Source organism: Vombatus ursinus, unplaced genomic scaffold (assembly GCF_900497805.2).
Source record: "Vombatus ursinus unplaced genomic scaffold, bare-nosed wombat genome assembly UNPS02014791.1, whole genome shotgun sequence".
Classification (NCBI taxonomy): Eukaryota; Metazoa; Chordata; class Mammalia; order Diprotodontia; family Vombatidae; genus Vombatus; species Vombatus ursinus.
The window spans coordinates 29,950,031-29,964,406 of NW_020954569.1; positions in this window are offsets into that span (position 1 = coordinate 29,950,031).

A 14,376-nucleotide genomic window follows, 5' to 3' on the forward strand; every position below is an offset into this window, starting at 1 on the left:
AAGTAAGTTGCTCTCCCCTTCCCTCATTGACCTCTGAAAACCCAGAAAATATTGACCTAAGATAAACCCTGAGCCAGTAGAAAGATGGGGTGCAGCAGTCTTGTAGCCCAGAAAGCTTGAGGGATTGACAAGAAAGGCCCCTTTCACTCTGGGGAAGGGGGAGCAGTATGGGATGGGAGAAGTCCCAAGAAACCAGGGGCAAGCCCCATTTCAGCATACCAGGGGGGAGATCCTGAGACCCAGGTTGGTGGAGCAGGCAAGTTTCAACACCAGGACCCCCAAAAGCCTCAATAAAAACAGAGGAACTAGTAGACACCAGCTCAGAAAACTACCATGTACACTGGTATTCTCCAACAGTGAAATCTCCTGGTGCCTCAGCACAACTCTGGGAAGCACAACTCCATGAGGCAAAACTCCAAGCTGACAGACAGACACCAGAGCCAAACATCCCTGTGCAAGGCCCAGGTGAGGAGGAGCCAAACATTCAAGTGAAAGGCCCAGGTGAGCAGGAAAAGAAGCTTGGGTAAGTGGCCCCTTCTCTCCAGCAGGAGAGCTCAACTTTATTTTTTTTTTAAGTCAGGAAATAAGCAAACATCATGAGCAAAAAGCAGAAATAGACAATGACCATAGATTCTTCTTATAGAGAAAGGGAAGATCAAGGCAAACATTCAGAAGAAGACAACATTGTCAATATTTCCACATCCAAAACCTCAAAGTGGAATATGAACTGTTCTCAAGCCCTAAAAGCTTTCTTGGAAGAGTTCAATAAGAATTTTAAGTCAAATAAGAGGTAGAAGAAAAACTGGGAAAAATGAGGGGTATGCAAGAGAAAGGCAACAGTTTAAAAAAGGAAGGACAAAAATGAACTGTAGAAAACAAGTCCTTAAAAAGTAGAATTGGTCAAATGGAAAAGGAGGCATAAAAATTCACTGAAGAGAAAAACCATAAAAAGTAAAATGGGCCAAATGGAAAAGTAGATACAAAGTATAATAGAAGAAAGCCACTACTTAAGAACTAGAGTGGGGCAAGTGGAAACTGATGACTCTGTGAGAGAGCAAGAATCAGTCAAACAGAAACAAAAGAATGAAAAAAAAAATAGAAGAAAATGTAAAATACGTCATTGGTAAAACAACTGGCCTGGAAAATAGATACAGGAAAGACAATTATTGTGCAAATAATTGTCCAAAATTATTGGACTTCCTGAAAGATATGATGGGGAAAAAAGAGCCTGGACAACATCCTTCAGGAAATCATCAAAATCTGTCTCTTATAAAAAATAGATTGTTGGATTTTGGTTTCTAATCCATTCTGCTATCTACTTCCATTATGTGAGTTAACTCATCTGATTTACGTTCAATTGTGATTACTCACTATGTATTTCTCTCAATTCCATTTTCTTCTATTTGTTCTTCTTCCTACTTTCCCTTTCCTTCCTTAAAAGTCTATTCCGCTTCTAACCACTGCCATCCTTAATCTGCCCTCCATTTTATCACCTCCTTCCTTTCTTTTATCTTGTTCCTCTCTTACTTTTCTACTGGGTATGATAAATTTCTATACAAAACTGAGTGGGCATATTTATGTGTTCTTCCCACTTTAAACCAATTCTAGTGGGACTGAAGTACAAACTTTACCACCACCTCTGTCATTGCCCCCTCCACCATAAAACAAACAAAGAAACAAGAAAAAAGCTCTTCCTTGCCTTTTCATGTGAGATGATTTTCCACCTTTTCCATTTCCTTTCCTTTTTCTTCCAGTACATTCTCCTTTATTCCCTTTTCATATTTTTTTGAGAACATCCCTATATTGTTATCACACATATATGCTATCTATCTATGTAAACTGCTCATAAGTAGCCTAAAATGATAAAGTTCTAAATAATTAAATGTATTATTTTACCATATAATAATGTAAATACTTTAAAATTATTGAGTCCTTTAGGATTTTCCTTTCATGTTTACATTTTTATACTTCTCTAGAATCTTGTATTTGAAAATCACATTTTCTAATCAGCTTATGTCTTTTCTTTAGGGAATGCTTGAAAGTCCTCAATTTCATTAAATATTCATTTTTTTACTCTGATGTATTATACTCAGTTTTTCTGTGTAGGTAATTCTTGATTGAAGTTCTAGTTCCTTTGCCCTCTAGAATATAGTATCCCAAGGACACTGATCCTTTAACTTTGAAGCAGCTAGAAACTATGCTATCCTGACTCCATTTTCATATATGATTTTTTTTTCTGGCTGCTTACAATATATTCTTCTTGACATATGAACTTTGGAATTTGACTATAATATTCCTGGGAGTTTTCATTTTCTGATCTCTTTCAGGAAGAGATAGGTAGATTCTTTCAATCACTATTTTACACTCTTCATCTAAGATACCAGGGCAGTTTTCCTTTACCTTTATAAATTTTTGAAATATTATATCTAGTTTCTCTCTCTCTCTCTCTCTCTCTCTCTCTCTCCTTCCTCCTCTATTGGCTTTCAGGTAGTCCAATAATTCTTAAATTATCTCTCCTTGATCTATTTTCCAGGACAGTTGTTTTTTTACATGTTTTCTATTTGTTTTAATTGTTTTTTTTAGTAAACACTTTCAGTAATCATTTGTACCCCATCTATTCTACTCTGATTTTTATTTCTTTTTCTTAGTGAATTTTTGTGCCTATTTTACCATTAAGACAGTTTTGTTTTTAAGGTATTATTTTCTTCAGTATTTTTGTGCCTTTTTTTAAACAAGCTTTTAATTCTCTTTTCATAATTTTCTTTTATCACTCTTTTTTTTTTTCAATTTGTCCACTAACATTTTTAGTTCTTTCTTTAACTTTTTCAGGAATGTATATTGGGTTTATGTCCAATTAGCAATTTTTTTTTTTGGTGCTGGATTGTAGCTGTTTTCAAATTATTGTCTTCTTCTTGTTTCTTGGTCTTCCCTGCCACTGGAGCTTTTTATAGTCAAATTATTATTTTTGGAGAGATCAATAAATTTTCCATCCACTTTTTGGACTTTGAATTTAATTTTAAAATTGGTCTCTGTTCAAGGGGAGGCATTGTGCCAAGCTCCAGTCTTTTTGTGCTTGTGTTTTCAGAGCTAGAATCTTAGAATCTGTAAATTCTTGGTTCTTCCAAAGTGGTGTGATCTGGGCAGAGGTTTGGATACTACTTTCCTGGTCTGTGCTTTTTATACAAGAAGGGCCCCTACTCCTCTGTTTCCATGAATCCTGGCAATCTTCTTAGATGTGGAATTGTGATCAAGCTATCTTCTCTCCTGCAGCTTCCTTGCTACTCTTCTCTCTTTCTTGGAAATGTGGACGAGGCTTCTGCTCCTGTATAAGTGACCACAAGTATACTTTTCTATCCTATAAATGTGACCCAGAACTGCATATAGGTAATATTGCTGTCAATCAGTACCAGTTGTATCAGTGACAGCAACAGGTCACCTATAATCTTTTTTTTAACCAGTTTTCCAGTATCCTTACAATTTATTTTATTTTATTTTATTTTTGTTTTCAATAGTATTTTATTTTTCCTCAATTACATGTCAAGAAAATGTTTAGCATTCATTTTTTACAAGATATTGAGTTTTAAAATTTTCTCCCTTGTTTTAATTGGCATTTCTCTAATCAATAAAAAAAGAACTTCTTCATGTGTCTATAGATATCTTTGATTTCATCTGAAAACTGCCTATTTATATCCTTTGACTAATTATCAATTATTTGGGAAATTATCAATTGGGAAAAGCCTTGTGTTCTCATACATTTGACTCAATTCTCTATATATTTGAGAATTGAGTAGTTTAGCAGAGACATTTGCTGTAAAGATTGTTTCCCAGCTTTCTGCTTTCCTTCTAATCTTGCTTCCAATGGTTTTCTTTGTACAAAAGCTTTTCAATTTAAAGTGATCAAAATTATCTATTATGTATTTCATAATGCTCTCTATCTCTCCTTTGGTCATGAATTCTTCCCTTCCCTATAAATCTGACAGCTAGATTATTTCTTGTTCTTCTAATTTGATTGCTTCATTGTCTATGGTACCATTTAGCAAGATATAGTTTCCTTCCTTATTTCTTTCAATTAGGTCTGTTTTTGCTTTTACTTTGTCTAAGATCGGACTTGCTGCCCCTGCTTTTTTTTTTTCTTCATCTGTAGCACAATAGAATCTGCTCCAACCTCTTACTTTTACTGGGTGTGTGTCTCTCTGCTTCAAATGTGTTTTTTGTAAGGAACTTATTCTAGGATTTTGGTTTTTGATCCACTCTACTATCTTTTGTTTGTTTGTTTGTTTTATGGGAGAGTTTATCCCATTCAGATTCACAGTTATGACTACTACCTGTGTATTTCTCTCCATCCTTTTCTTCCTTCTGTTTATCTCTCTCTCTCCTTTCATGGTTTCTCACTTAGCCAGTGTTTTGCTTATGTTTACCATCTCCCCTGATCCACCCTCCCTTCTGTCAGTTCCCACCCCCTTTTGACTTAATATCCTCCCCTCCCTCTACTTCCCTTTGCAGTAAGATAGATTTCTATATTCAATTGATTGTGAATATTATTCCCTCTTTGAGTCAATACTGAAGAAATTAAGATTCAAATGATGCTGATTGCCAACTTTCCATTTTCACCTCCATTGTAATGGGTCTCACCTGTTAATGACAGATAATTTACCCCCTTCTATCTCTACCTTCCTTCTGTACCCATTGTGATCCTTTCTTATCTGTTAATTTTTTAAAATTATATTCCCTCAAATTCACCTTATTCTCATTGTCTATGCTTCTCTTGGGTCTTGATATTGAAGGTCAATTTTTTTTGTTTAGTTTTGGTCTTCTCCTTATGAAGGCTTGAAAACCTTCTATTTCAGTGAATGGACATTTTTCCCTAGATGTATTATGGTTCATTTTGTTGGGTAAGCAATTCTTGGTTGTAATCCAAGCTCCTTTTTTCTTTTGGAATATGATATTCCAAGCCCTCTAATCCTTTAATACTGCAGCTGCCAAATCCTGCATAATTCTGATTGTGGCTCCTTGTTTCTTTCTGGCTGCTTGGAGTATTTTGTCTTTGCTCTGATAATTCTAGAATTTGCTCTATCATCTTGACTCTACTGCCTCTTTTTACCTAAATTCCAACCTCTAATTGTGCAGCTCATTTTCTGCTGCTGGTAAAAATATTTTGTCATTTTAAAAAAAATTTATTTATATTACCACCCTCTGAAATTATTCTCATAATTTGCTCAGTTTTTCTTCCCTTTCTTGGTTCAAGTCCTTGGAGAAAGAACAAAACAAAACAATGAATCAAACCAAAGAAAAACAAATAATAAAATAACATAACATAACAACAAGAAATCTGTCTATATTTTTTGTCTCTACTTTTTATATGTCTCTTTTCCTCATCCTTTTAAAAATTTGACTTCCATCCAACTGAAACTACTGTTTCTATTGTTTTCCTTGCTAAATGATGTGGTGTCCCCTCCCCTGAGGCTCTTTTGCTTTAATTTTTCTGCAGTGTTTGTCATTGTTGACCACCTTTACTTTCTAGATTTTTACTCTATATTGATGCATGTGACAGTACCACAATGGTCTCCTTTCGGATACCCAATGAATTGTTAATCTCCTTTGTTGGTTCATTATCCATGTCCCATATCTTTGAAAAGGTGTACCAATAGATACACCTCTCTAATGAGTCCTTTTTTTCTTCTTTTTCTACACTGTCTCTTTTGTGAATTCATCTATTTTCATTGATCCAACTGTTATTTCTATGCAGAAAGTTCTTAGATCTGATCTTCATTTCTTTACCGAACTCCATGTCCACATTTTAAACTGCCTATCAAACATATCCAACTGCATAGTCTATAAATATCTCAACCTCAACATTTCCAAAGGATAATTCATTATCTTCATCCCCAAACCCTTCCATCTCCTATCTTGTGTATTTAGTTCAAGGTTGCTATTTTTTTCCAATAAGAAAGATTATCTTAAACTCAGTATATGTAAAACATAATTCATTATATTTTCTTCTAACCAGGAGTCGGGAATCTGCGGCCTCAAGGCCACATTTGGGCCTCTAGGTTCTCAAGTGTGGCCCTTTGACTAAATTCAAACTTCATAGAACACATCCATTTGTTCAATCCATTCAATCAAAGGGACTCACTTGAAGACCTAAAGGACCACATGTGGCCTCAAGGCTATAGGCTACCCCACTCTTATCTTCAATTCTACATCTCCTATCCTGCATATTATTCTAAAAGACCACATTATTCTCTCAGTCCCTTGGGCTCACAACCTAGAAATAAATATATATTCCTAGTTATCTTTAACTCCCATTTCCAATTTGTTGCCCAGTACTATTGATTTCATCTTTGCTATGTCTCTCAAATAAGTCCCTTTCTCTAGAGCCTCAGACAATATCACAACTCTAGTGCACATCCTTGTCACCTCATACTTGCATTGCTCCAATGGCCAAGTCTCTCCCCACTCCAATCCATTACCCATTCTGCATTAAAGTTATTATCATATCCTTTACGTCCAAATATGTCATCCATCCATCCCCTATTAAAAAAACTCCAATGGCTTCCTATTGCTACCAGGAAAAAAATACAAGAGACTCTGTTTGGCATTCAAACCCCTTCATTAATATGGTCCCCTCCTACCTTTCCAGACTTTTTACACCTTATTTCTCCAGACATACTCTTCAATTCAGTGACACTGACCACCTGGAAGTTCCACAAATATTGAAATGACTATTCCACCTCCTCACTGCAAGTATTCTCTCCAGCTATCCCCTGTATCAGGAATGTTCTCCATTTTCTTCTCTTAATATTGACCTCCCTGGTTTCCTTTAAGTATCAATGAAAATTCACCTGCCAAAGGAAGCCTTTCCCAACCCCTTTTACTTCCAGTATTTTCCCTCTGTTAATTATTTCATATTTTCCCTACATATAGCTTGCTTTGTATACATTTGTTTGCATATTGTCTTTTTTTATTAGACTGTAAGATCCTTGAGGGCAGAGATTGTCTTTTGCATTTTTTGTATACTGAGCACTTAACATAGTGCCTGTCACATAGAAGACATACAATCATGTTTGTCAATTGATTGCTTAGCCTAGATGTGATCATCTATTCTACATACTTACGTAGTCCTTTTATTCAATTTGATTTGAAATAGTTTCAATTCTGTCTGCTTGGTATTGCTGGATTATTTTTCCTGATTTCTATACATGCCATAAATGTACAAGGTCAGACTTTCATCACTTTCATCTGGAATATTATGATGACCTCTTAATTGGTCTTCTTGTCTTCATTTTCTTTTCTTTAGTCCATCTTCCATGTGGAGACTAAATCAGTTTTCCAAAAGTCTAGACTTGACCATGCCATTTTTCTATTCATGAAGCTTCTGTAACTGTCCATATCAATAGAAATAAACACAAGGTCCCCTGGCATTTAAAGTCCTTCATAATCTGCTTTCAGCCTGTCTTTTCAAGCTTATTGAACTGTCTTATTCCTCATGCAATATACATTACAACCAAGCTGGCCTACTTATTGCTCTATGTTTGACACTGGGTATCTAGAAGATGGAGTGGATAGAGCACTGGGTCTTAAATCAGATAGATGTGAGTTCAAATCCAGCCTTAGACATTAACTAACTGTGTGAACCTGGGCAAATCACTTAACTCCTATTTGTCTCAGGGCCTCATCTATAAAATGTAGAGACACTAGAGAAGGAAATAACATACCACTCCTGGAGAAGGAAATAACATACCACTCTAGTATCTTTGCCAATAAAACCCATGGACAAGTCCATGGGGTCATGAAGAGTCAACACAATTGAATGACTAAAAATGGTTGACATTCAATTTCCTACTACTTTGACTTGGAACAAGCTTCAAATGCTTGCCTTCATTACTTTCAAATATTGGATCCACTAAATCTTTTCTATGCTCATATGAATGCACCTGCTCCAAAAGACCTTTCCTGATTACGTCACATATTAGTGACCTTTGCCCATTACTGTGATTTAAAAAAAAATATGTTTACTTAGATGTGTATATGTTGACTTTACCCATTCAAATGCAAGATCCTTGAGGACAAAGATTGATTTTACATTTGTGTTTCCAGTGCTTAACATAATGTCTGGCACATAGTAGGTTATTAACAAATGATTGTTGATTTATTGACACTTGATGTCCCATTATTCTATCTTAAGCTATTACAATATTTGCATTTTTCATTTATACTCTTTGCCAAGTTCAAATTATATCACATGTGGGGTAGATTAAATGATTAATTTAAAGGCATTCATTTGAGTAATTCAAGATGACTATCATAATTTATACTGAATCAAAATAAGTGAACTGTATTTTTATAGCATTTAGTAAGAAGATCTTAAATTTTATAACACTAGTTTCTGAAACCTGAAATAGATGCTTTTTTTAGTCAATCAAAAGCATTGACTAAGCAACTACAATGCCCTACATACAATTCTATGAATACAAAACCACAATTGAAAAATCTGGTCAAAAGAAGCTTATAAAAAGGGTTTTGGAGAAAGTAGAGAACAACATATGTGTATCTAAGTGTATTGTGTACATATGTATGTGTGTAGTATGTATCTGTATGTGTATGTATGCATGTATACATATATAAACATAATACACATGCACCCCAACATATATATATATATATACACATCCATATGTAATACAGATATATCTACAAATAACTTTATATATTTTACATACTTGTTATATAGTGTGTAAATAAAGTATACACACACATGTATACATACATATGAATGTACATGCATCTTTATGTGTATATATAAATTATATGTAAAGTGCTTATACACACTTAGGCATATATAGCAATATGCATGCACATGCCTATATACATACATTGACATATGTGTGTATGTGTGTGTTGTGTATACTTTGTATGCTATATATGGATGTAATATATACAGATGCATGTATAGCCTATAAATAAGCATGTATGAATATATGTATGTTTGAATATGTCAAACAACATGTAAGTATGTGTGTATATATGTGTCTGTGTGTGTATATATATGTGCATATATGTATATATATATATATATTTCTATATTATATACTGGGGTGTCAGAGGGAAAAGAGGAAGAGGAATGGAAAGGAAACAGAGAGGACAATTATTAACCTTTATAAAAAAGCTGGGAAAGTCATGCAAATAAAGAATTTTTTATTTGTTTCTTTAATATTCATGGTGAATACAGTGATCTATCCCTTTAAAAGTCAAGCAAGGCATAAGAGTTATATCTTAGAATATTCTCTAAAATACACAGATTACAACAAATCATTATCCATTCAGGAGATAGGCAGGGTCAATACCAGTCAAAGGTCAAATCTTTAATTCTCAGACTTAGCATAAGATGCCATATGAACCAAGTAGCAGAGAAATTTGAGTTTGAAGCCAAACCTGTCATTAACTTTGCCAATTTGTTATTAAAAGAGGAAAAGGTCTAAGTGCAACTCTTCAGCTTTAAATTTCCTGGCTTTTGTCAGTTGTCATAACCTTAGAAGTATTTAAATGTGGTATTTTGAATTTAATTGTCTGTTAAATTATATTCCCCAAACTCAAATGTCCCAGTATCTAACAATTTAATGAAAATACAGTCATATCATTGTCTTGTGAGTCACAAAATACATTATATTAAACTCAGTTAAGCAGCAAAAAGAAAATATATTTCCTTGAAAAATCAACCATTCAAATATCATCAGAGGTTTGTGTGGCCTCCCTTCAGGGAGCTCATAGCCTTCCTTTATTCTTATAGTTTCAATTATTTGTTTATATACACATGTGTATATATTATAAATATTATATATAAAACTATGATAATATATACATGTATTATATATTACATATGAGGAATATAAATTATATACATGCATGTGTATGTATCTTTTTTTTTATTGCCAGAATCAAATGCAGTTTCTTAAACATATGTGTTTATCAAGGAACTGTGTTGGATTCTGGCAATGAAAAAAAAATAGCATAATTCAGAGATTCCTAAACTTCCTGAGTTCAAAGTATCTCTACTCTTGCAGAATTTTTTTTTCAGCTGAATCCTTAGAACCCAAAAGAAATACTTAATGATTCAATTTGTTAAGTAGTTAGGTCCAAACAACTATTTAGGTCCTAACAGCTTATTAGATATTTTTAAAAAATGCAAATAAATTGAAAGAAAAATATTTTTATTATTTTATTCCATTCTTATATAACCACAAATAATTATTAATTGTGTGTGTGTGTGTGTGTGTGTGTGTGTGTGTGTGTATTGGCAAGAGAACAGCTTATCAAACCATGAAAACAGATTGGATGTTGCCAAATTAATTCTCTATTTCATGTTAATTTGTTGATGGTACTTTTTTTTTTTAATAACAGCCATTGCTCACAACTCAGCTTCTCAAAGATAATACTTACAAAAGAAAAAAAAATCAAGAAATTACTTCATAGTAGAAAGTACAATGATGTAAAACCACATCTCAAGCATTTGAGAATGTTTGGTAGAAATATCAAACATTGAAACTGTGAATACCTTCAGCTAATATTTTGCTCCCTGTCCTATGGATGTTATCACAGATTTTCTCTTGAAGATTTAATATATATCATGTCAGCCTTCTGTGAATTTTTCTTGATGTTTTCGGGCACCACATGCACTGAAGGGGTGAGGAGAAGAGGAGAGGAGAGGGGGAAAAATGAGAGAGGAGCATAATGCAAACATAAGCAAGCTTTGCACATACTCAGATAATCTAAGATGGAGACACCAATGTAGTTTTCAACAAGGACCTGCTTTTGTCCTGCACTATAGGTGGGATCAGCTTCTTTACTTTGGCTGCATAGTCAAAACAGAATGGATCTTCAAAACTAGTAGACAAGAATTAATTTGTTCTTTTTACACTTGTATTCAGAGATTGCAGATGTTGTTCACCCAAATCAAGGATACCATGAACTAAGCTATAGTGGGGTGGAAAGTTGCCTTGTACCTCTTTGATTTAGGCCTTGTAACCCTAAGAATAGTATTTGAGGTGTTATTTTGTCTCTGTTTTGTTTTTGTTTTGTTTTCACCTGTAGCAGAAGGCAATGGAGTCCCCATACCTAGGACTTCTATTAATCTTTCAGCACTGCAAAATGTGGTGACCCTCATCACACTTTGGTAGAGCTAGATGACAACTAGATTTGGATTAAGAGGAGATGAATGAACTGGACTAAACTACATTGATTCTTTGTGCTCAGTATCCTTTTCTATATAAATGAAGTGGCTATACTAGAAGGCCCTTTAAGATTATTCAGCATAATTGACTTGGAGTCAGGAAAATCTGAATTTATATTTTGAGATCTTTAGCTCTGTTACATGGAGCAAGTCAATATATGTCTGCCTCAATTTTCTGATCTGTAAAATGTGGATAATAATAATGTCAATATCATAGGGCTTGGTGAAGATCAAATAAGTTAAAATATATAAGGTTTTGCAATCCTTCTGAGCAAGTCACTTAACCCTATTTGTTTCAGTTTCCTCATTTGTAAAAACAGCTGGAGAAAGAAATGGCAAACCACCCCAGTATCTTTGCCAAGAAACCCCCCCCCCAAAAAAAAAAGTCACAGTCAGGCATGACTAAAAAATAACCAAAAAACAAAAGTTTTAGATAGATAGAAAGATATAGATACATACATACACACACACACAAATATGTATATACATATATGTATGTGTGTATGTTCATATATAATCAGTATTATTGTTACTATTATTATTACCATTTCTGTTTCTACTGGCCATCTCTCAATAAATAAATACCATGAAATAAAGGAAAATGAAGAAAGACCTCCAAAAGAAAATAAATCAATGCTACAAATATGATTAGATACTCAGAAATGAGAATAAGATTGCCACAACTACCTCCATAGTGTGTTAGAAGCTTAAAAGGCTTTTTAAAAGACACCCTTAGTGAACTTTCATATACATCTGTGATTTCATTATCGTGGGTATTCTATCCAGTCATGCAAATATTTACTTCCTCTTTCATTATGCCTATCTTTTGTGCTCTTGTTCATTTTTTCCATAAATTTGCAACAATGCATGTCATTCAAAATGCTGAGACCTTCCTCATTTTTTTTTGCGAAATTGGAGGATAATAGAGGAGTATGTAGACTATCCCTAACATACTTGTGCAAATTATTCTCTTCAAAGTGGAATATAAGTAGTAGGCACACCTGATCATCTTTATTGATGTTCTATTGTTTTTGTTGTTGTTGTTGTTGTTGTTGGCATTGATGTTGCTATTGCTGTTGATTTCTAATGATAAGATCTTAATTTTTCCTACACTTTTATGTTTCCCTGCTTCAGATATCTTAGATATCTATTCTTCAACAGGTTTGAAATTGTCAGCTCCAGCTTGTTCCCTTTGATGTATATTTAGTCTAGGCCTCTTTCCCCTCTTTTCCTTCTTTTTCACTTTAGAAACATTTCCACTTTCTTTATGAGCATATCTGAATCTGTTATATTAGAGTTCAAAAGTGATGATTTTACTGTGATTGTTGATTAAAAGAAAAAGGTGTTTCAAGGAAAAAAATAAAAACTTTTTAGTGCTTTTCCATTTTTCTTCTGCTTTTGTCTTCCTTCCAGATTTATCCTTAAATTTTCTATGGATAACTTTCATGACTTATTCTCTCACAAAACTTTCTTTAATCTGTTTTTCCTCTTTACTAATTTTCATTTGTCATCCATTATTTTTGATAGGATTTTACAAATTAGTATAAATCCTAAAAAGGTTTTGCCAATGACTGCCATTTTTACTCACTTGTCAAGAAAACAAACAAACAAACAAACAAACATGAACCTGACAATTAAAGCTGTTTTTAGGCTCTTTGGTTTCTTATTATGACATTTTATTTATATTAAATAAGCATATTTTGAAATTATAATATTAATATTTATTGCTCACCATCTTTTTTGTAATTTTCATTTTTTTCCTTTAAATCTGTACTAATTTTGTTCTTTGCCCTAACAAGTCAGTGTTCTGACTCTATAGAATCAGACGAGTAAATCCAACATCATAAATAAATCTTTTTCTGAATATTAGGATGCAGTGAATTTCATTTTGTGTTGTTTCATGCTCTTCATACTTATGGTCTTCATATTATTTTTTTAAAGAAAGTATACATTTACATAGATGTGTGTATATATACACATTTTGCTATATATTATGCAAGCCTTTATCCTCTCTCATTCCTTACTTTTAATCTATGTTTTCCAACATTTTTTGACATTCTCACCTTCACATTGAAATCACCAAATACCAAAGCATATGTTGATTTAATTTGAATAGTCTTAAAACTTTCTTATTACACATTATTTCTCTCTTCATTCTCTAAAGCAGATGTTCATTCATAAGCTATGATTATTTTGATCATCTTTTTGTAAATATTTAAAAGGAACAACATAAAACAAAATAAACAAATTCTCCCCAAAATGATTATTTCTTGTTGCCTTTGGAAGGATAGAATTAACTTCATCAATTCTATTTTTTACCTTTTCAAAGAACATCTATGAAAAATAACATAAACATTTTATGACTGAGGTATGATTTTAAAAAGGACTAGTGTTTTGATAAGGGAAATTTGGATAGTTGTAAATTTTTAAATGACAAATGTGTCCCTGACTGTCAGGAAGATCACATTTAAGGCATAGAAGTTTAAGAATTCATTATAGGAAACAAGTAAAAATAACTTAATATAGGAGCTTGAGAAGTGAAAGAAATGAAAACATATATGGGGAGTAGTGGAGGTACACAGGTGGTGAAAAGCTGCTCTGTTAGTTTTGACAGATACAATCAGCGGATATCAGTATTAAGTGCAGTGATTTTAATTGGTCAAATTGAGAAGTGGCTTCAATGGTCATGATAGTTACAGATTTTCCTATTCAGTGCTACTGAGAGTTAGAGAAAGGTGAAGCCTCTCATAAGGGTCTCTTGTTCTTAATTCCTCCTCTATCCTAGGTAGCTGGCTTAAAGATTGCATCTGCGCTCTTTTGCTTGGATCTTCATTTTCATTGGACTGCATACTTGAGCTGATCCGTGTAACCTAGAGATATTCAGTTTGAAGAATCAGTCAGTCAATAAATACTCATTAAGTATCTACTAAGTGTCATGCACTGTGCCAGGTACTGGAGATATAAATAAGAGCAAAAAACAGTCAGCCCACAAAGATTTCACAGTCTAATGGTAGAGAAAACTTGCCAACAACTGTGTATAAACAAGCTATACATAGGATATGGAAGGATTGAACAACAGAGATCAACATTTGCATTATGGGGGATTGGGAAAGATTTTCTGTAGAAGATGAGGTATCTAGGAACTGAAG